The 23,191-nt window shown below is 43.2% G+C and overlaps 1 long non-coding RNA gene across 1 annotated transcript in view; it reads right to left on the bottom strand.

Moving 5' to 3' along the window:
- The window catches only part of LOC141258052 (uncharacterized), a 384,140-nt gene that overhangs the window by 289,728 nt on the left and 71,221 nt on the right, over window positions 1-23,191 (bottom strand). Inside the window, exon 2 of the long non-coding RNA XR_012318181.1 lies at window positions 12,130-12,247. This is a non-coding gene — a long non-coding RNA (uncharacterized lncRNA). The remainder of the gene's footprint in view (window positions 1-12,129; window positions 12,248-23,191) is intronic.

Raw genomic sequence — 23,191 nt, 5'->3', positions numbered from 1 at the left:
GCGTGTGCCGTGTACATGTGTGTATAAATGTGTGCTGTGTACATGTGTGTATAAGTGTGTGCCGTGTACATGTATGTACCATGTACATGTGTGTATAAGTGTGTTCCATGTACATGTGTGTATAAGTGTGTGCCATGTACATAAGAATATAAGTGTGTGCCGTGTACATGTGTATAATTGTGTGCTGTGTACATGTATGTGCCCTGTACATGTATGTGCCATGTACATGTATAAGTGTGTGTGTTGTGTACATGTATGTATAAGTGTGTGCCATGTACACGTGTGCGTGTATAAGTGTGCGCCATGTACATGTATGTTTAAGTGTGTGCCGTGTACAAGCGTGTGTGTGTGTGTGTGTGTGTGTGTATGTAACATCCACATGTATAAATCCTGGCTGCACAGACAAGAATTCATAGATGTAAACATGCCGGCAATCGTCCAATGAATGAGCATAATGCTGCCTATTCTACAAGTGATTGGATTGTTTATGCTGGAACAGAAATCCTTGTTCTCAGCAGCACATCACCCAGTGAAAACTGCAGATATGCTGCTGATAACATGATATGTATGGGGACAGATTGATCTACTAGTGATCGTCTTGTGTTAATCATTCTTCCTCAGCCGGGGGAAAGAGGCCGGTAAACAAGCACCAAACAACTTCAATTTTGTCGATCACACTTGTTTAGCGGCCTGAACTCAGCGCATGCAAATACAACCAAAATGTTTCAGTGTGATGGTGCAATATGTGAGCATTTAGGGCCTCATTTTAAACTTTTGCCTAGGACCCCACTTTGTCTAAAATCGGCAATGGGTGCGGGTTCTGATTCAAGGTTGGGTACAGTTCTGGTATCTAAACTGAACTTTTGAATAAAGTTCGAGCCGCGTACCAGAACCCGAACTTCCACGAGTCTGCTCGTCCCTAGTTATAAACTCTCCTAGAGCAAGCTCACTGAATGGTTACCAGCTAAACTGTTCCGCCAACACAAAGGCTATAAAAGACAGGTGGTGAAAAATGTTAAATTAAATCCATTTTGAAGATGATTATGAGCCAACAATATATGCATTTAGGTAAAAAAAAATGTCATGGGAATGATTCTTCAATATTCTGGTGTTGTGTGACCAACAGGAAGTATTGTGGAGCTGGAGATAGGAATGGAATTAATTAAATAGTGACAGTTTCTCATAGCCAGTGCCCCAGAGTGCAAAAAATGAAGCTGAAAGGGTTAGATATATGTTCTAAGTATAAAATTCAATCTTGCATCTAAATTATATTCTTATTTATATTTGTTTTTTCCCAAATCCATAATGCAGACAACACAGGTCCTTAGTTCAAATCCAAAGAGACCATCTGCATGGAGTGTATATGTTGTCATTGTTTTTGGGTGAGAATAAGATATATTTTTATGTATCTCTTGTTATTTATAGACTAGTAGGTGATCAGTAGAAATGAGCAAATGGTTGAAAATTAGAATTTGCAAGCTTCAGCCAAATTAAAAAAAATGATTGGCAGCTAATAGATTAGACGCAAATCGCAGGTATTCCAATTTCCCTGCCGTGTATAACACTCTGAGGTCATCTAGGACTATATCCAATACCTTAAGGGTATGTGCACATGATCAGGAATAGTATCGTTTGGACGCAGCGTATTTTTGCTGTATCCAAAATGCTGCGTTTTACATTAACGAATGTGGATTTACCACATCCAATGATAGAATACGCATTGTAAGTAAAACGCAGCGAAAATATGCTGCATCCAAAAAGCTACTATTCCTGATTGTGGGCACGTACCCTTTAAGCTCTTTATCGCAAACACAGCTTGAAGCCATGTTCACATGTTCAGTATTTGGTCAGTATTTTACCTCAGTGCTACAGTATTTGTAAGCCAAAACCAGGAATGGGTGATAAATGCAGAAGTGGTGACATGTTTCTATAATACTTTTCCTCTGATTGTTCCATTCTTGCTTTTGGCTTACAAATACTGATGTAAAATACTGACCAAATAGTGAATGTGTGAGCGTGGCTTTAGTAACGTCAAAGAGACCTCAAAAAATATGGCTATTAAAAAACAGGTTCTAACTATTCTTCCTTCTGTGCTATTTGTTCACTGTTAGCTTTTTCTACTTATCTCTATGGCTTAGCTGTGAATTCTGACATCCTCTCACTATCTATGTTCACCACAAAATGGCTGCTGCTTTCCCTATGTTTGCTTTTACACAGGGTATGTGTCACTTAGTGACAAGGGACTGTGGGCACCTAACCGATCCCTCGAACTAGGGGCACCCAAGGCTATCCCTGTCCCACGGATTACCCCAGATGATGGAGACGCTGGGGTCTCCTACCTTGCTATGCTCCTATCTTAACCCTTATCTGTTCCCTACCCAGAGAGGTATGAGGCTGAAGTGTATTGGAAAACACTAACCAGAAAGACAGGGGTAAACAGACAGGGATAAAAGAAAACTACAATCATATGAATACAGTCACAAATCAACAGAGTGGAAATCAAACAGAGTGGAAATCAACAGTCAAGGGGTAAGCCAAATGGCAGAGGATTAGGATAAACACACAATACCAAATCCATGCAGAAATCTCCGGTAAACTACACCAACCGAATGCTACTAATTCAGAACTCTCCTTCACCACCAAACCAGGAAGTTGTAACTATCGCTGGCAACTCCCAAGTGCCATTGGCAAGCATATATATCAGAGAGGAGTGGCCAATACATAACAACTGAGACAATTCAGGAAGGAGAACTCCAGGAGATCAACTGAACTGATTAAACCTTGCAATGACAGAGCAAGGAAAACCTGCACTGTCTAATAGGATGGTGAAGCAGTTCTAATCAGTGAAGGAGTTCATGTAACCAGACTCCACAAACGTCTGGCCCCTCTCTGTGTGACACTATGATAGTCCCTACTGATTAGCTGTGCTATATCATGTGATGTAATTGCTGCAAGGCATTATTGAAACTCATTCTGCCATGCCCAAGGTCATGTGAGCCTTCTCTGGCTGATGAAATCTTCTAAAATGTCTAGAGTGATGCTGGCCATTTGCTGTAATTGAAATTTGTTCGAATTTGCAGGATTCAGTGAATTGGCTAAAAAATGTTACACAAATTTAATATGCATCGAATCGATTTGCTCATATTTAGGGATTTTTTTAGTATGGTTTTATTGATAGTTAGCTTTATCAATAAGATTATATGTAGTGTTCCTATCTTATTTTCACATAGCTGTCCAGTGTTATTTGACTAGGAGTTGGTGTGGAGATAATCTGCCTACTTCTGTATTCTAATTCAAATTTTTCTCTGAATATCGGAAAATATCAAACATAAAACTTTATCATAGAGTTGTGCCATCTAAATACTAGCTCATAGGCTTCATTTAAGCCTTCTTAGGTCAATGTTTCAATTTTATTTCATTTTCAATTCAGAAATCAACAACATTTCCAGTTTCGTACCATACTCCAAAGACATGCTGATAGGGAATTTAGACTGTGAGTCCAATGGAGACAGTGATGATGATGTCTGTAAAGTGCTGCATGATGACAGACATTTAAACAATCATAAAATAAAATCAGCAGAGAATTGCCAATAGTCTCAATCCTTTACTTGTGCAGTCAGTCACAAGCCACTACAATGGAAGAGAAAAATGGCGGGCACAATGGCTGAGTGGATGTAGGCACTCAGTGGTGGAAAACAGCATAAATCATAGAATACCACAGCATTCTAATAAATGAATGTGTAATTTAATTGAAGAAAAGGTGCAACAAAAATTTTGTACAGGTAGAAAGGCCAATGTTTTGGTCTGTAGACCTTTTTCATGGCCTAGAAAAATACATACAAATACACAAATCAACCAAAATGTACTTATTGAGACTACAAGTATAATAGCCAAGTCAAGAAATATATCAAAATAAAATTAAAATAAAACAAATAAAAATAAAAATAAAGAGGAAAAAATAAAAATAGAAAAAATGAAGAAAGGGAAAATAAAAAATAAATGATAAAAAATAAATAATAAATAAGATGCATGTTTTATCAGTTACATAGACTGATATATATTTTCTTCAACTATGGTTTCTGCTGTTACATCTAATAATAGTCCATATAATTTTTTGTGCAATTATTGGTCTGTACTTATGTACTGTAAGTGTTCTCAAAAAGTACATCTTGGTTGATTTGTATATTTGTGTGTATTTTCCTAGGCCGTGAGCAAGTTCTACAGACAAAAATGTTGGCCTTTCTACCTGTACAGAATTTGTGCAGCACCTTTTCTTCAATTAAATTACACATCAATTTATTTGAGTGCAGTGGTATTCTATGATTTAAGCCACTGCAATAGGCATGTAAACAACAAAATTGGATCATAGATCAATGAAATAAGGTCACCTGGTCTTTTTTACCATTAGGATGGCAGGATGCATGTGGGTCACTAACCAGAGATATCTATAGCAATAGGATGCATGAGAAGAAAGGTGGCATGCGGAGGCAGTGCTTTGAGGAATTGTGCCATCTGTGAACTTTAAATTAAACTTTTGGACCATAGAATAGTCTGAAATATGGTTATTTGGATATTTACACATTTGCCGCTGAATGTGGGAGTAATTGAAAAGCAGGTATGACTTTGTGGTCACATGGACTTCTGAAAACGCTGTACAGTGTAACACACAATGCTGGTGAGTGGTGACTCACTTGAGTCTTTTGGGGCAAACTAAAGCCCCCGTCTCACATAGCGAGATCGCTAGCGAGATCGCTGCTGTGTCACGGTTTTGGTGACGCAACAGCGACCTCACCAGCGATGTCGCTATGTGTGATACTTTGCAGCGATCAGGCCCCTGCTGTTACGTCGCTGATCGCTGCAAAGTGTCCTGGACCATTTTTTGGTCGTTGCCCTCCCGCTGGTCAGCACACATCGCTGTGTGTGACCAGCGGGTGCAGCGATCAGGCTGGTAACCATGATAAACATCGGGTTACTAGGGGCACACGCGCACCTAGTAACCCGCTGTTTATCATGGTTACGAGCCTGCTAAAGTGAGCGGTAACCTCCCGCTCACTGTAGCAGAGTGGTAACCATGATAAACAACGGGTTACTAGGGGCACGTGTGCCCCTAGTAACCCGATGTTTACCATGTTTACCAGCCTGCTCCTGCTTCAGCAGCAGGCTGGTAACCAGGAGCAGGACATCGTGGAAAGATTCTTTCCACAATGTCGCTGCTCCCCTGATCGTTGTTGAGCCTGCCTGTTTGACAGCTCACCAGCGACCACATAGCGACGCAGCAACGATCCCTGACAGGTCATATCGTTGTCGGGATCGTTGCAGCGTCGCTAAGTGTGACGGGGCCTCAAGAGTAGGTAGTAATCACCTTTAGGAAGGCTTAAAGCTACTTTGAGAGCCACTCACTGATAGTATGGGCAAAGTGTGGGGAAGTACATGTCCCTGCCCCCAGAGAAAAACTGCTTGGAAAAAGAATTGCAAAATTGCATTAAGAAAACTGCTGTGCTTTATGTGTATTTCACAATCTTTAAACTTATTGTGCCACCATGTCTATTTGCAGCCAACAAGCATGTGTGCCATTTTGTGAGAAAATAAAGACTTCTATTAAACAATACTTTCAGTGATCATTTTTTAAGGGAAATTCCATATGCACCACTTTCAACCAAGTACAGTTTTTAGAAAAAAAACTATTTCTAGATAGATAGATAGATAAATGGAAAAAATCAGGCAGCACTCCAGTTCAAGGGAAAATTGTTGACTTTAATCCAGCACCAAGTGGTGCAACATTTTGACCTCACAACACGGACAAAGACCGTGTTGGGAGGTCGAAATGTTGCACCACTTGGTGCTGGATTAAAGTCCACAATTTTCCCTTGAACTGGAGTGCTGCCTGATTTTTTCCATTTATATATTTTGCTTTGGACAAACGCATTACTCAGGAAGTATTTTACCCAAAATCTGCTTAAGGTTGTGCTGCTATCTGTCTTTTTTATTTATTTAGATAGATAGATAGATAGATAGATAGATAGATAGATAGATAGATAGATTGATTGATTGATTTGTTGGAGTTTTTTAATATTTTTTTAACGCTAGTAAAATAAACTCCTGTTAGTTCTACAGCAACAATAAACATTTGTTTTTCACTTTTCTTATGACAGATTCAAAGTTCATGAGTTTCACTTATTTGTTTTTGACGTTTCCTTTCTTATGCGCATGTATTATTATTTTACGTCTTTGGAGAACTGTATCAGCTCATACTGCTTACTTTGATTTACTGTATCAGGACCACAAAGTCTTTTACTAACAGTGATACATTTATTTGCATTCCCTCTGCCAGCTGAATACCTTTACAGCTATCCTTATTGAATAACATTTGCCATGTGAATGTCTAATCACACGACATCTGTTTCTTGTACACATCTTTCACAGACTATAATATACTACATAGCTCAAAATTGCATGCAAAGACAAATCTATAAAATATATATATATATGTATATATATAATTACCAAATTCTATCATCTTTAAAAAAAGAAAACATTAAGATTTTATCTATGATATAGTTTTTTATCTAATACAGTCTCATGCAGTCTCTTAAAAGTGTATTCTCAAGTTTGAAAGTTACCCTGTACAGCAGAGTTCCCCAACTCCAATCCTCAAGGCCCACCGACAGGCCATGTTTTCAGGATTTCCTTAGTATTGCCCAAGTGATAACTGCATCACCTGCACAGTCAATAACTCCACCACCTGTGTAATACTAAGGAAATCCTGAAAACATGACCTGTTGGTGGGCCTTGAGGACTGGAGTTGGGGAACCCTGCTTTACAGGATAGAGGATAATTATCTGATTGCTGGGGACCTGAGAGCTGTGATCCCCACCAATCTTGAGATTTGGGGCTCTGAACACCCCTGTGAGAATGGAGAGTGTAACATACCTGGCGGCATCCTTGCATAGTGGTCCATCTCCCACTGTGCAAGAGCGCGCACTTGATCTCCAGTCCAGTCTGCTAGCCTGGCTTCCCTCCATGCTGTCTGCTTGCCTCTGTTTCTGCTGCTTAAGGGCGGCGCCCGATCACTTCCTGCTTCTTGTAGCAGCTGCAGGCACACCCCTTGTGCGTCCTCAGCCTATTGCTGTCTGTCACCTGGTATTTAACCCAGCTCCTCCCTGGAATCCATGCCTGAGCATTGTGTTCTGTCAGTTGGCTTCTGGTCACTGATGTGCCAGGTCCTGTCTATGCTTCCTGCCTTGCGGTATCAGTTCCCGTGTCTGAACTGTGTCCTGTCTGAACTATCTTCTAGCCTGTTGTCTTCTGCCTATCCTGGAGGCTGTATTTCCAGGCCAGTGTGAACACACTCCTAGCCTGTTCTTTCCGCCTTCTAGGGGCCGCATACCTAGACCCGTTCCTGTATCTTGCCTGTTCCTGTCTGAACACGCTCCTAGCCTTTTCGTTCCGCCTTCTAGGGGCCGCATACCTAGACCCGCTCCTGTATCTTGCTGCTGTGTCTGTTCTTGTCTGAATACTCTCCTAGCCTGTTACCTGTTTTTCTCTATGTTTGTACCTTCCCTTTTCCTGCAGAATCTGATCCCGTACCTAACTCCTACTCGTTGTCCCTGTACTCCCGTTTGTGAGTTTAGAGTCCACTCACTACTTCATTGCAAGTATCCTGTGTGTACCTGGTTCTGCCTTTCCCTTCCAGTCTGTTCCGTGTGAACAGAGCCCTGTCCCCTCTGCTCTGCCTTGCTCACCGCTCCGGCGGTTCTTGCCTGCTCTGCCTTGCTCACCGCTCCTGCGGTTTCCGCTCTGCTCTGACCCTTTGCTTGCTGCTCCGGAGGTTTCCGCTCTGCTCTGACCCTTTGCTCGCTGCTCCGGCAGTCTCGCTCTGCTCTGACCCTTTGCTCGCTGCTCCGGCAGTCTCGCTCTGCTCTGACCCTTTGCTCGCTGCTCCGGCAGTCTCGCTCTGCTCTGACCCTTTGTTCGCTGCTCCGGCAGTCTCGCTCTGCTCTGACCCTTTGCTCGCTGCTCCGGCAGTCTCGCTCTGCTCTGACCCTTTGCTCGCTGCTCCGGCAGTCTCGCTCTGCTCTGACCCTTTGCTCGCTGCTCCGGCAGTCTCGCTCTGCTCTGACCCTTTGCTCGCTGCTCCGGCAGTCTCGCTCTGCTCTGACCCTTTGCTCGCTGCTCCGGCAGTCTCGCTCTGCTCTGACCCTTTGCTCGCTGCTTCGGCAGTCTCATGCTGCTCCTCTCTCGCTCACCGCTCCAGGCGGTCTCGTCTTTTTCCGCTCTTGCTCACCGCTCTGGGCGGCCTCACTCTGCTGTTTGTCCACCGCATCTGCGGTTCTGTTCCTGAGTCCCAGTCTGTACTGGGTCCTATCCACTCAGTGCTCCAACCTGTTGTACCTGCCAGTACCTCCCTGCCTGCATACCAGTCGTGCTTACCAGCATCCGCCAGCCTGCATACCAGCCGTGTCTGCCTATACCCAGCAGTCTGTGTGCCAGCCTAACCTGCCTGTTCCTGTATTCCCCTGTGTGGGTCAACAGCCGTGTCCGGGGTCTGTCCTGGAGTAGCACCTGGTCCCTCTGCTCGGTTCCTCCTTGGTGCACTGGCGTCGTATGCCGTCGTGCGACCCTGGTCGGATCGGGTGGATACTTAGTTACGCCCCTCCAGGCATTCACTCTCCGGCACGGTCCAGTGGAATCACTACATATACACGCACACGCCACTCAGCCCGGGCGTGTGCATTACAGAGAGGTGGTTGATTGTGTGCACTGGCAGAGATAGACAAGCACTGCACTTGGCTGGTTTCAGCATCCCTATAAGAATGAATGGAGTATGATCTCTCACAGGTTCTTTCACTTGGGACTTGTTTCTCAGGGTCAATGGGGGTCCCAGCCATCAGACACCCAGCTTTGGGGAAGTTATACCCTATTCCATGGATAAGGGATAACTTTCAAACTTAAAAACAGTCAAACAACTATCTGTCTTACAATCGATGTTAGATTTCTTAGACTTAAGTGACCTTTAAATAGAGATATTACTCCATTTCTCAATTTCTGTTTGATATTGCTGGTGGTCCATAAGAATTACATTTTTTTTAACCGCGCATTCACTACATCTGTGCTCAGGCAGTAATCATGTCACAAAAGTGCAAAATCAGCATTAGCTATAATCTGTTCATTCTTGGTGTAAGGCTCTGTCAGCTAAATGTTTTTGATCCCTTTTAGAGAATGAACCAGACTCACAATTATGCTAACTACGAAAGAGCCAAAGACCCGAACTCAATAGAAGACACAATGACGAGGAGAGAGGAAAAGGTTTTTCAGTGTGGTTAGGCAATACTTCATGTTAAACCTCTCAATGAGAAGCGTATTTGAATAAATAGTCTGTGCAGGAAGTGGAGCACAAAAGACTCCTTATTTAAAGAACAAGCAGACAGAAGGAGGCAGGCCAACACTATCCCCGTGTGTGAATTACATTTCTTGTGGCATATTGTAAATAGCCATAGTTGTCTTACTACAATTATCCAACTCCAGGGGGCTTTAAAGACTCATGTTAGATCAAGGTGTACAAATTTACATTTGGGAATTAAAGTTATCAATTTAAAAAAAAGTTTAAAGACTTAAGAAAAAACTTTTTTACAATAATAACATTCACAAGCACATTTTTACTAATAATTACCTGTCTGAAGTTGTTAAAATATGGCCATAAACAAGATCATGTCATTTGGGTATTTTAAACAATTATTTTTTACATATTTTCACACGAAGAGTTAAAAGATAAAAATTTCTTGCATTATTTTTAATTATTTTTACAATTCATTTTCAAAATTTTATATATTACATTGTTGGATATTAGCCTAAAACTAATATAAGAGGCACAGATAAAATATCCAATGTATCAATCAATATACAGGAAAGTTTTAAATCCATAGTTACAAATTACAACCCAATACGTTTCTGGGAGCTTTATGATACCAATTATTAGATTATGTTCTAAAGCAATACTTAAAAACATTATTATTATATAATTATTAATATATTTTTAGTCTGAAATCTGTAAGGGAAAATGTCTCCCGTCAGATTCCAGTGCCCCCCGCAAACCACACAAATGAAATAAACTTTACATTAATACAAACACCTTCGCTCAATACGTTTCATTGAAGTGTCTGCTTTAATTAATGATACAACTAATCTTGTTAATTAAATAAACAGGTTCTATTAATAGGACAATTGTTGAGAAAAAGTACCCGGCTAAAAATGATTAATTGGCCAAAAACATAATCCTTGCTTAGGGCTGGGTAACATTTGTTAGCACTGAATAAAAGTCTTCAATTTACAATTTGACAAATCGTCTGATGAAACACTTACGGCAATCAGGTGAAGTAGGCCATTAATGCTCCTAAAAAGATGTGTGGCACTGCCTCATCCTGAGGCAATTAAGATTGTGAAGTAAATGTGTTAACATCTCTGAGGATTTTACCATAATGAAATAGGTGATTGTTCTCCTGACTTATAACCTTAGAGTTAACCCTATGAATTACCGGATCAGTCAAAACATATCCTTTTTAGACAGGAGATTGCTGCATTTAAATTGTCAAAGTATTATTCTGCATTCTGTGTGTATTTCAATACCAATTAAACTAAAAAAGATGTACAAAAGGCAATATATCAGTTTTACTGTAACATTATGTTAGGAAATGACACCATGTAAGAACAGTAAACTTGAAGTGGAATTTTTTTTAGAATGTTTTTCAAGGTCTACGCTCCAATATATCAGGCAATAAATATGGCAATAAAGTAGCCTCGTAGTGATCGAAAATATCTGGTGGCATAAGGGGAATATATTTCAAAATAAATTATGAAATATTAAATGCAAAAATATAAAGTTGGGCCTAAATGAAAAATGATTGCTAAATAAAATGCCATAGCTGTTTTTTGGCTATCTAATAATATATTACAGTAAATCAAATAAAAGGGCCAAGAAAATACATCTAAGACCAATAGCTGAGGCTAAACCATGCCTTGTGCTGAGCAAAACTAATAATTTACCATTTACAGTGTGTTAGATAGATAGAAGTGCTCACTGTAATTTATATATGCATTTTGTATGTAAATCCTTTTCACATATGTACAGCACCATGGAATCTATGGTGCTTTAAAAATAAATATTAATAAAAATATACAGATTAACAAAAAATAGTTTATAAACAAATACACAGATAATATCAAGAAATAGATATTTCTTGGTTAGATGAATAGATAGTAGAAAGATAATAGATAGATATGAGATAGATAAATATTAGGTAGCTGGATAGATAGATATTAGATAGATAAGTAGATAGATAGGTAAATAGATAGATAGATAGATATATGGATAGGTAGATAGATAGATAGATAGATAGATAGATATTAGGTAGATAGTTATTAGATAGATGGATAGATAGATATTAGATAGAGAGATAGATAGATAGATAGATAGATATTAGGTAGATAGTTATTAGATAGATGGATAGATAGATAGATATGGATAGATAATAGATAGATATATAGATAGATATATGGATAGATAGATAAATAGATAGATAGATAGATAATAGATAGATAAACAACGATTATCCCTAATTTTACATCTGATAAAATTCTGATATTTTCTTGACCCCAATGACTATTGGAGCGATTTAAACACATGTATGTGGTATGGCTTGTTTTGTCGTATCATTGCTGTAATATGCTGGCATTGATATAATACCTTTTTCTCTAAAATATTTCTTTAATGTGTCCCCTAGAAGCTCCTTTCAGATGAGTCACAGTCTTGTATGTTTTGTTCGATCTTAAGCAGCAGTTGGCAGATATAAATCTTTCATATAATGTGTTGTCTTTAGTGGATACAATTCATTACATTTATCAGTGATGCCAAATTGTATTTAGAAAGTGGATTTACATTTGTGGCCAAGATTTAATAAATAATACGGCATTTGATTATGGTAGGTAAATGAATAAATTATTCCTTACACTCATTAATTTTTCTTCATGTGTTTGTACAATGTATATTTGGATGGTGGATCATGAAACGTACTGGTTAAAACACACAAAAGTGATTACGGGAGGTTTTGTTCCGCAACAAGATTCTCATCATACCGTTTTACAGTCTTCTGCTCACTTAGTTGCTTTTTTATTTAGTGTGTCCATTTAGCGAAGGCCTCCACTGCCAGGCTCAATTTAAGGCTCCTGCTTGCGCTTGCTGGTTGTAGATTGTCTACATCAAAAAGAGAAAATATCAGTGGTGCATTTTCCCCCACTGTGCTCGGTACAATTGATATAGTTAGGTCTCAACTGAGCTCAGCCCCTTCTCAATCAACCATAGGAAAAAAAGATTAATAAGTCTGACAGAAGATTGGCAAGGATTTAGTCTAACTGTTGTTCCTTTCATTTGGGACTATTGCCCATCATTTTGGTCTAAATAAAACCTCAATTTATAGATGTTCCATGGCGTTTGGGCCATAATTCTTTGAAATTTAAGACTACCTGGGAAGCTGTAAAAGTCACAAATCATCAACAAAATAAAACAATTTCTTTTGTATTTTCATAGATAAACCTTACAATGATATATATGGTCGGATAATTTCTTCCCGGAGACACCAGCTCAATTTTGGAGCTACGATCAATAAAGTGAGATGCACTAATAAAGTCATTCCTCATAATGAACTGAGACCACCCCAGAAGCAGAAGCCCAGAGACACCAAATATAAAATTCTTTTGCTAAGGTAAGCACAGTCGATAGTGATCATAAACTCCAGTCTTTCAATTTCTGGAGCAATGTCATATTTGACAAAAATAATTATCTGTGGTCCTTAATCCCACAGCATAAAAGTATTTGCAAACTTCAACAGAAATCTTTTCTATCTTTTCTCACTGGAATGAACTTTGAGTGCCCTAGAGCTACATAAAAAAAGTAATTATATACCCATTGATTAAGGAGTGAACATTTACTTCAAGTATTTTGAATTCGAAGAGTTACCTAAAATTACATTCAATCAATCCTGCATAATATTATGTTTGCATGGATTTAAAAATTATACTTTGATAGAGACACTCTGGAATCAAGAATAAAAATTTGTCAAGAATAATAAAGATCCTGATAGTCGAGCTAATGTACTACATGTATAGATCTCAGACAGCAGGGATTTGTCAGTGCAAATATAATGTCCATTATATTCTAAGTGTAGAAAACCCATTAAATGTGCAAAAAACACTTAAATGTAGCTTAAAAGAACACTATGAAGAATAACATTTATTTTTAAAAGGTAGCTTTTTATGGGGAATATTTATGTAGGTTATGTCTGTCTGTGAAAAAGTTTTTCAGGTTGCAGTCAAGAACTTATTCCTTCGTCAACCAAGGATTTGGTTTTTTTTGTGTCATTATCTTTTTGGTTTAAGCTACATGGGCGCTGGCTAATAGTGAAATCATGGTACCAAAGTTGTCTGTGATCAATCATGCTGTTTAAAAATTAAATTATAATCTATGACATGCCCACAATGGCGCTTTTATTTGACCAGTATGCCTCTTTTCTCTATCATGTGAACTTAACCTTGCTCCTGACATAGATAACAATTAAGTTAAAATAGTTGATTGATCAGTGGTCATTTTGAAAATGTACTTTGCTATAAAGCCGTTACATATCAAACATCCAAATTGTGTCTTTTCCTCTCCTTCTGTTCATTATTTTGTTTACATATATGTACTCCAATTTAATAAAATCAACCAAAATTACTATATATGTCACAGTATATTCATAGTATATGTTATTAAATATGGACAAATATATATATATATTATTTTACAATATGTATATGTGTACATATACATATATACTAAATATGTTTACATATCTATAATATAATAATACAAGCGTCCCTCTGTCTGAAGCCTTTATAGACTGTGCAAGCGCAACACGCCTGCGCAGTCTGGCTCCAGACAGAAGAACGCATGGAGCCGTTACAGGTAAGAGGAGTGTATGGTGCCGGAGATCGCGGTATGCGTAGGCACTGAACGCATACCGCGATCACCGGCGCCATACTTACATACTTACCTGACCAGGCCGGAGACCAGGGCAGGAGTGAAGGCGTCGGAATTGGCGCATGCGCATAGCGCTATCCGGCGCCATTTTGCTGAAGACACATTTGCATTTGCGCCGGGACAGCGTGGTATGAGCACACGTGTACTTCGGCGCCACACTCCTCCCCCGGCCTCCGGCAGAACAGGACACAGCAGCGCTGGAGCACAGGCAAGAAAGGTGAGTATAAGTGGGGGGTTTTGTAAGTATGTAACGTGAAAGGGATGAGGGGTGCTATACATAACAGGATTGGGGGGGTGAGGGGGCCACACATACCAGGATTGGGGGATGAGAGGGCCACACATACCAAGATTGGGGGATGAGGGGGCCACACATACCAGGATTGGGGGATAAGTGCACCACACATACCAGGATTGGGGGATGAGTGGACCATGCATACCAGGATTGGGGGATGAGGGGTACCATGCATACCAAGATTGGGGGATGAGGGGAACCATGCATACCAGGATTGGGGGGTGAGGGGACCATGCATACCAGGATTGGAGGGGGAGGGGTACCATGCATACCAGGATTGGTGGGTGAGGGGTGCCATGCATACCAGGATGAGGGGTACCATGCATACCATAATAGGGATGAGTGTTACCATGCATACCAGAATAGCAATATGTGGTGCCATGCATCCCAGGTTTGGGGGATGAGGAGTGCCATGCATATCAGGATAGGGATGAGGGGGCCATACATTCCAGGATTGGGGATGAGGGAGCCATGCATACCAGGATGAGTGGTTGGGTGCCATGCATATCAGGATTGGGGGATGAGGAGGCCATGCATACCAGGATTGGGGGATGAGGGGTGCCATACATACTAGAATTGGGATGTGGGGTACCATGCATACCAGGATGAGGGATGGGGTGCCATGCATACCAGGATGAGGGATGGGGTGCCATGCATACCAGGATGAGGGGTACCATGCATGCCAGAATAGGGATGAGGGGTACCATGCATACCAGGATAGGAATGCGGGATACCATGCATACCGGGATGAGGGATGGAGTGCCATGCATACCGGGATTGAGGGATGAGGAGGCCATACCAGAATTGGGATTAGGGGTGCCATGCATACCAGGATGAGGGGTTTCATACATACCAGAATAAGGATGTGGGGTACCATGCATACCTGGTTGAGGGGTACCATACATACCAGGATAGGGATGTGGGGTACGATGCATACCAGGATGAGGGATGGGGTGCCATGCATACCAGGATGAGGGGTACCATACATACCAGGATAGGGATGAGGAGTGCCATGCATACCAGGATTGGGGATGAGGGGTACCATGCATACCAGGATTGGGGATGAGGAAGCCATGCATACCAGGATGAGGGATTGGGTTCCATACATACCAGGATTGGGGGATGAGGGGTGCCATACATACCAGGATTGGGATGAGGGGTGCCATGTATATCAAATTTGGGAAGAGGGGGCCATGAATACCAGGATGAGAGATGGGGTGCCATGCATACCAGGATTGGGATAAGGGGTGCCATGTATACCAGATTTGGAATGAGGGGTGCCATGCATACCAGGATTGGGGATGAGGGGGCCATGCATACCAGGATTGTGGATGAGGGGTGCCATGTATACCAGATTTGGAATGAGGGGTGCCCTGCATACCAGGATTGGGGATGAGGGGTACCATGCATACCAGGATAGGAATGCAGGATACCATGCATACCAGGATGAGGGATGGAGTGCCATGCATACCGGGATTGAGGGATGAGGAGGCCATACCAGAATAGGGATGCGGGGTACCATGCATACCAGGATAGGGATGCGGGGTACGATGCATACCAGGATGAGGGATGGGGTGCCATGCATACCAGGATAGGGATCAGGAGTGCCATGCATACCAGGATTGGGGATGAGGGGTACCATGCATACCAGGATTGGGGATGAGGAAGCCATGCATACCAGGATGAGGGATGAGGGGGCCATGCATACCAGGATTGTGGATGAGGGGTGCCATGCAAGCCAGGATTGGGGATGAGGAGTTCCATGCATACCAGGATTGGGGATGAGGGGTGCCATGCATACCATGATTGGGGATGAGGGGTGCATTGCATACCAGGATTGGGGATGAGGGGTGCCATGCATACCAGGATTGGGGATGATGGGTGCCATGCATACCAGGATTGGGGATGAGGGATGCCATGCATACCAGGATTGGGGATGAGGGTGTCATACATACCAGGATGATGGATGGGGTCCCATGCATACCAGGATTGGGATAAGGGGTGCCATGTATACCAGATTTGGAATGAGGGGTGCCATGCATACCAGGATTGGGGATGAGGGGTCCATGCATATCAGGATTGTAGATGAGGGGTGCCATGCAAGCCAGGATTGGGAATGAGGAGTTCCATGCATACCAGGATTGGGGATGAGGGGTGCCATGCATACCATGATTGGGGATGAGGGGTGCCATGCATACCAGGATTGGGGATGAGGGGTGCCATGCATTCCAGGATTGGGGATGATGGGTGCCATGCATACCAGGATTGGGGATGAGGGATGCCATGCATGCCAGAATTGGGGATGAGGGAGTCATGCATACCAGGATGATGGATGGGGTGCCATGCATACCAGGATGAGGGGTACCATGCATACCAAAATAGGGATGAGGGGTACCATGCATACCAGAATAGGAATATGTGGTGCCATGTATTCCAGGATTGGGGGATGAGGAGTGCCATGCATACCAGGATAGGGATGAGGGGGCCATACATACCAGGATTGGGGATGAGGAAGCCATGCATACCAGGATGAGCGGTTGGGTGCCATGCATATCAGGATTGGGGGATGAGGAGGCCATACATACCAGGATTGGGGTATGAGGGGTGCCATGCATACCAGGATTGGGGATGAGGGGTGCCATGCATACCAGGATTGGGGATGATGGGTGCCATGCATACCAGGGTTGAGGATGAGGGGTGCCATGCATACCAGGATTGGGGATGAGGGGTGCCATGCATAGCAGGATTGGGGATGAGGGGTACCATGCATACTAGGACAGGGATGAGGGGTACCATGCATACCAGGATAGGTATCTGGGGGGGCCATGCATACCAGGATTCAGATGAGGGGCAATGCATACCAGGATAGGGATGAGGAGTACCATGTATACCAGGATAGGGATGAGGGGTACCATGCATACTAGGATGAGGGATGGGGTGCCATGCATACCAAGATAGGGATGAGGGGTACCATGCATACCAGGATGAGGGGTACCATACATATCAGGATAGGGATGAGGGATGGGGTACCATGCATACCAGGATTGGGTATGAGGGAGCCATACATACCAGGATGAGAGGCACCATGCATGCCAGGATTGGGATGAGTGGTGCCATGCATACCAGGATTGGGGATGAGGGGTGCCATGCATACCAGGATTGGGGGTGAGGGGTGTCATGCATACCAGGATTAGTGGTGAAGGGTGCCATGCATACCAGGATTGGGGGTGAGGGGTACCATGCCTACCAGGATTTAGGGTGAGGGGGTGCCATGCATACCAGGATTGTGGATGAGGGGTGCCATGCAAACCAGGATTGGGGATGAGGGGTGCCATGCATACCAGGATTGGGGATGAGGGGTGCCATGCATACCAGGATTGGGGATGAGGGGTGCCATGCATACCAGGATTGGGGATGAGGGGTGCCATGCATACCAGGATTGGGGATGAGGGGTGCCATGCATACCAGGATTGGGGTTGAGGGGTGCCATGCATACCAAGATTGGGGATGAGGGGTGCCATGCATACCAGGATTGGGGATGAGGGGTGCCATGCATACCAGGATTGGGGATGAGGGGTGCCATGCATACCAGGATTGGGGATGAGGGGTGTCATGCATACCAGGATAGGTATGAGGGGTACCATGCATACCAGGATAGGGATCTGGGGGGGTCATGCATACCAGGATTCAGATGAGGGGTCATGCATACCCGGATAGGGATGAGGGGTACCATGTATACCATGATAGGGATGAGGGGTACCATGCATACCAGGATGAAGGATGGGGTGCCATGCATACCAGGATAGGGATGAGGGGTACCATGCATACCAGGAGAGGGGTACCAAGCATATCAGGATAGGGATGAGGGATGGGGTACCATGCATACCAGGATTGGGTATGAGGGAGCCATGCATACCAGGATGAGGGGCACCATGCATGCCAGGATTGGGATAAGGGGTGCCATGCATACCAGGATTGGGGATGAGGGGTGCCATGCATACCCAGATTGAGGGTGAGGGGTGCTATACATGCCAGGATTGGGGGTGAGCGGTGCCATGCATACCAGGATTGGGTATGATGGGTGCCATGCATACCAGGATTGGGGGTGAGGGGTGCCATGCATACCAGGATTGAGGGTGAGGGGTGCCATGCATACCAGGATTGGGGTTGAGGGGTGCCATGCATACCAGGATAGGGATGAGGCGTGCCATGCATACCAGGATAGAGATGACGGCAGCACATAACAGGATGGGGGGAGCAGGATTGGGGAGCACAAATACCAGGATGGGGGCAGCACAAATACCAGGATGGGGGCAGCACAAATACCGTAATGGGGGCAGCACATACCAGCATGTGAGACCATATACCAATAAAAAATGCCCGCCACCTGGGCGTAGAACGGGCTCAATAGCTAGTATATATACAGTGCATTGTGAAAGTATTTGGCCCCTTGAACTTTTCTACCTTTTGCCACATTTCTGGCTTCAAACATAAAGATATAAAATTCTAATTTTTTGGGGAAGAATCAACAACAAGTGGCACACAATCGTGAACTGGAAAGAAATTTATGGGATATTTTAAACTTTTTTAACAAATTCAAAACTGAAAAGTGGATTCTATTTATCATTACCAGTCATTTAGGATAACATTGGATCATTCAGAGATCCTCACTGAACTTCTGGAGTGAGACAATGATCCCAAACATAAAGCAAAATCTACAATGGAATGGTTCAAAAATAAACGTATCCAGGTGTTAGAATGGCCAAGTCAAAGACCAGACCTGAATCCAATCGAGAATCTGTGGAGAGAGCTGAAAACTGCTGTTCACAAACGCCCTCCATCCAACCTCAATGAGCTCGACCTCTTTTGCAAGGAAGAATGGTCAAGAATTTCAGCCTCTCGATGTGCAAAACTGATAGAGACATACCCCAAGCGACTTGCAGCTGGAATTGCAGCAAAAGGTGGCGCTACAAAGTATTAACTCAAGGGGGCCGAATAATATTGCATGCCCCACTTTTCAGTTTTGAATTTGTTAAAAAAGTTTAAAATATCCAATAAATTTTTTTCCAGTTCACGATTGTGTGCCACTTGTTGATTCTTCCCAAAAAAATTAGAATTTTATATCTTTATGTTTGAAGCCTGAAATGTGGCTAAAGGTAGAAAAGTTCAAGGGGGCCAAATACTTTCCCAATGCACTGTGTATATATATTATATATATATATATATATATATATATATATATATATATACACAGCAGGTGAAATAAGTATTAAACACGTCACCAATTTTCTCAATAAATATATTTTTAAATGTGCTATTGACATGAAATTCTCACCAAATGTCGGTAACAACCCATCCAATCCACACAGGAAAATAAATCAAACAATAAATATCCAGAAATTTAGTTATGTGTAATAATGAGAAATGACACAGGGAAAAATTATTGAACGCATGAACAAAGGGGGGTGCAAGAAGCCATGAAAAGTCATGATATCAGCTGAAATCTATCAGTAATTACAAAGCAATATTTTGGGCTAAGGCTGGGTTCACGTAGCATGTGCCAATATATTCAGTGGCTCTGTAGGGGCTTACATCCAAACCCCCAAAAATGATATTTGTGCATAAGAGCTGATGGGGCCATTGACTATAATGATGCAGATGGAGTCACAGTGTGCTCTGTCATTCATCCTTTTCTACACACCTATTGGAGGTAGGCAGTAAGACTTAGTCGACTACATCTTGCTGCCAGCCTCAACTAGGCACATACTGACGAAAATTATGCATGACAGAGCACACTGTGACTCCGTTTGCATCATTATAGTCAATAACCCCTCGGTGCATATGCCCAAATCCCATTTGTGGGGGTTTTGACATAAGCTTCGATGGAGCCACTGAATGTAGGGCATATGCTGTGTAAATCCAGCCTAAAATAGAGGTATATGTTATAAATATTTGGTTTGGTGTCTCATCAAGTCCTTTAATTGTAACAGGTGGGTATACAATAATCATCTAAACTGCGGAGCTGTCACACACTATCTGTACAGTTTCTTTAGTGATTTATGGAAATCTCTCTCTATCTCTGTGGCAAGATTATTAGCTTTGATGTCTTCTCACTATCCAGATTCACCACAAAATTGCTGTAGCGTCTCATGCTTCTGCTTTTATACAGGCTATTATAGTCCATCTTGATTGGTTGTGCTATACTATGTCATTTCATAGTTGTAAGACTTTATGGGGAAGCCCATCCGACCATACCTGAAATAATGTGAGCCTTCTTTGGCTGATGCGGTCATTCAAAATGTGTAAAATAGTGGTAGCAATTTTATGTGAATTGCATAAAGCAAATTTCTTATTGTTCAAAATTGCTGGGTTCAGAAAATTCCTAAAAACTTTACACAAACTTAATTCTTATTGAATTGGTTCACTCATCTCTAAAATATATAGACATGGCTGAAAGTGTTGGCACCCTTGAAATTGTTCCAGAAAATGGAAAATTATTGCAATTACACACGTTTTGTTATACACATGTTTATTTCTTTTGTGTGTATAGGAACAACAACAAAAAAAAACAGAAAGAAAGGCAAATTGAACATAATTTCACACAAAACCCCAAAAATAGGCCAGACAAAATTGTTTTCACCCTCAACAGACCTTACTCGTCTCCTCTCCAAATCACACCTCACCACTTGTGCACTCGACCCCATCCCATCCCTCCTCCTCCCCAACCTCACCCCCACACTCACCCCATCCTTACCCATCTCTTCAACCTATCACTAACTTCTGGTACCTTCCCCACTGCCTTCAAACATGCCACAATCACCCCCATCCTCAAAAAGCCATCCCTGGCCCCAATCGCCTTGTCCAGCTACCACCCAATATCGCTGCTCACATTTGCCTTCAAACTCCTTGAGCAACACGTTCATGCTGAACTTTGCTCTCACTTCTCATCTAACTCTCTCTTTGACAGCCGACAATCCGGCTTCCGCCCCCACCATTCCACTGAAACTGCCCTTACCAAAATCACCAATGACTTACTTACAGCCAAAGCTAACAGACAATTCTCTGTACTCCCTCTTCTTTACCTGTGCTCTACTTTCAACACATTTGACCACTGCCTCCTACTACAGATCCTCTCTTCCTTTGGCGTCAAAAGCCTTGCCCTATCCTGGATATCCTCCTACCTTTCTAACCGCACATTTAGAATCTCCCACTCCCACACTACCTCCTCACTAGTGTTGAGCCACCCCCGTAGTGTTCGAGTTCGGTTCGGTTCGTCGAACACCCGTGTGTTCGCCGAACTGTTCGTCGAACTGTTCGTCGAACACCTTCGAACACCGTTAAAACCAATGGCAGGCAAACAAAAACACATAGAAACACATAGAAAACACCTTCAAAGGTGTCCAAAAGCTGACAAACTGCTCAGAAGACATAACTAACACATGGAAAAGTGACAAGTACATATAGTCATGCGAAAATAAAAGAGGTGGAGGAGTAAAAGGAGGGGGAGACACAGATATAGGCATGTCATGCCCTTCTAAAATCCAAAAAGTGAGAAGCCGACACGGCCAGTCCGCTCCTGCCCGTGCCACCTCCGTGTCGCCGGGTTTGTGCCAGAGCCGCGGTGAACCCTGACGGCCAGCCCCCCTCTCCCAATACTGGTGCCTGTCCGCTGGTGGGTCGAGCGAGCCCCCCTGTGGTGGAGGCAGCTCTAAGCTTTTTAATTTAAATTGTCTCTCTAATTTGAATGAATACACTTTAAATCCATTTACAAGGATCTATTGGAGGGCAAGTCTCATGCCAGCAGCCGCGGTAATTCCAGCTCCAGTAGCGTCCACTAAAGCTGCTGCAGTTAAAAAGCTTTTATAAGGATCGAGCTCGGCTGTCCACCGCAAGGCATCCTACTGCCAGTCCCAGCCCCTATGCCTTGGGGTGCCTCCTGATGCTCTTCACTAAGTATCCCATGGTCCCGAAGCATTTCCTTTGAAAAAATTAAGTGTCTAAACTACAGGTGGTGCAGCTTGCTTAACAGCCGGGATAATCCGCTCACTAGCAGACACTGCTACTAGGCACAAAGTATTTCCTGGGCTAGATGCAGTTAAAAATTTGTAATTAGATACTCTCGTTGGATGCTGAGAAAGCATTCCATAGAGTCTCCTGGCACGCCATATATGATTCTCTTAAAAAGCTTGGGGTAGGGGTCTAGGGGACCCTTTTATAGCCAAAATCACGGCCCTGTATCGCAATACGTCACCTAGGCTGAAGATAAATGGAACTGTAGCACCCTGAGGGCTCGGTTGCTACAGACGTATTGCACCTCACCCAGAGGTGTGATATCTCACTCTCAGGTAAGGATGTAGTGTGGATCAGGACCCGACACCTGCATGCATTACACCACATTGCCGTGGGGCAGGGCGACCAATATGCCCCTGAGATGGGCACGACAGTCCCTGTCCCTGGCTGGAGTGGGGGGAGGGAACACTGAGGAAGGGGAACCCTGTAGTGCAGGAGCAGGGAGGAAGCAGTTCCTGGGTGCATTGAGAAGGGAGTATAAAAGGTGGGCACCATCTTAGTTCAGTGCAGAGAAGTCTGAGCAGAAGTGGCAGGGAGCAGGGGCTCTGCATGAGCTCTCCTCCGGAGGCGGGCCTAGTAACAGAGGCCCAGGCCTGGAAGAGGGAGAAGGAAGGAAGAGGAGCGGAGAAGGCTCCAGGAACGAGGAATGAAGGGATCCCAGGGGTGCGGACGGGCGAGTCGCCACCGCACGCCCGAATCCACCTGCGTGGAGGGGTCAGGCCAAAGGGGGAGACCGGTCCCCGAACTAGTGGAGGCAGGAA

This window comes from Phyllobates terribilis, unplaced genomic scaffold (genome assembly GCF_046119375.1).
Source record: "Phyllobates terribilis strain yellow unplaced genomic scaffold, ASM4611937v1 Scaffold_3__8_contigs__length_932513732, whole genome shotgun sequence".
Lineage (NCBI taxonomy): Eukaryota > Metazoa > Chordata > Amphibia > Anura > Dendrobatidae > Phyllobates > Phyllobates terribilis.
This window is presented reverse-complemented; position numbering and strand designations above follow the sequence as displayed.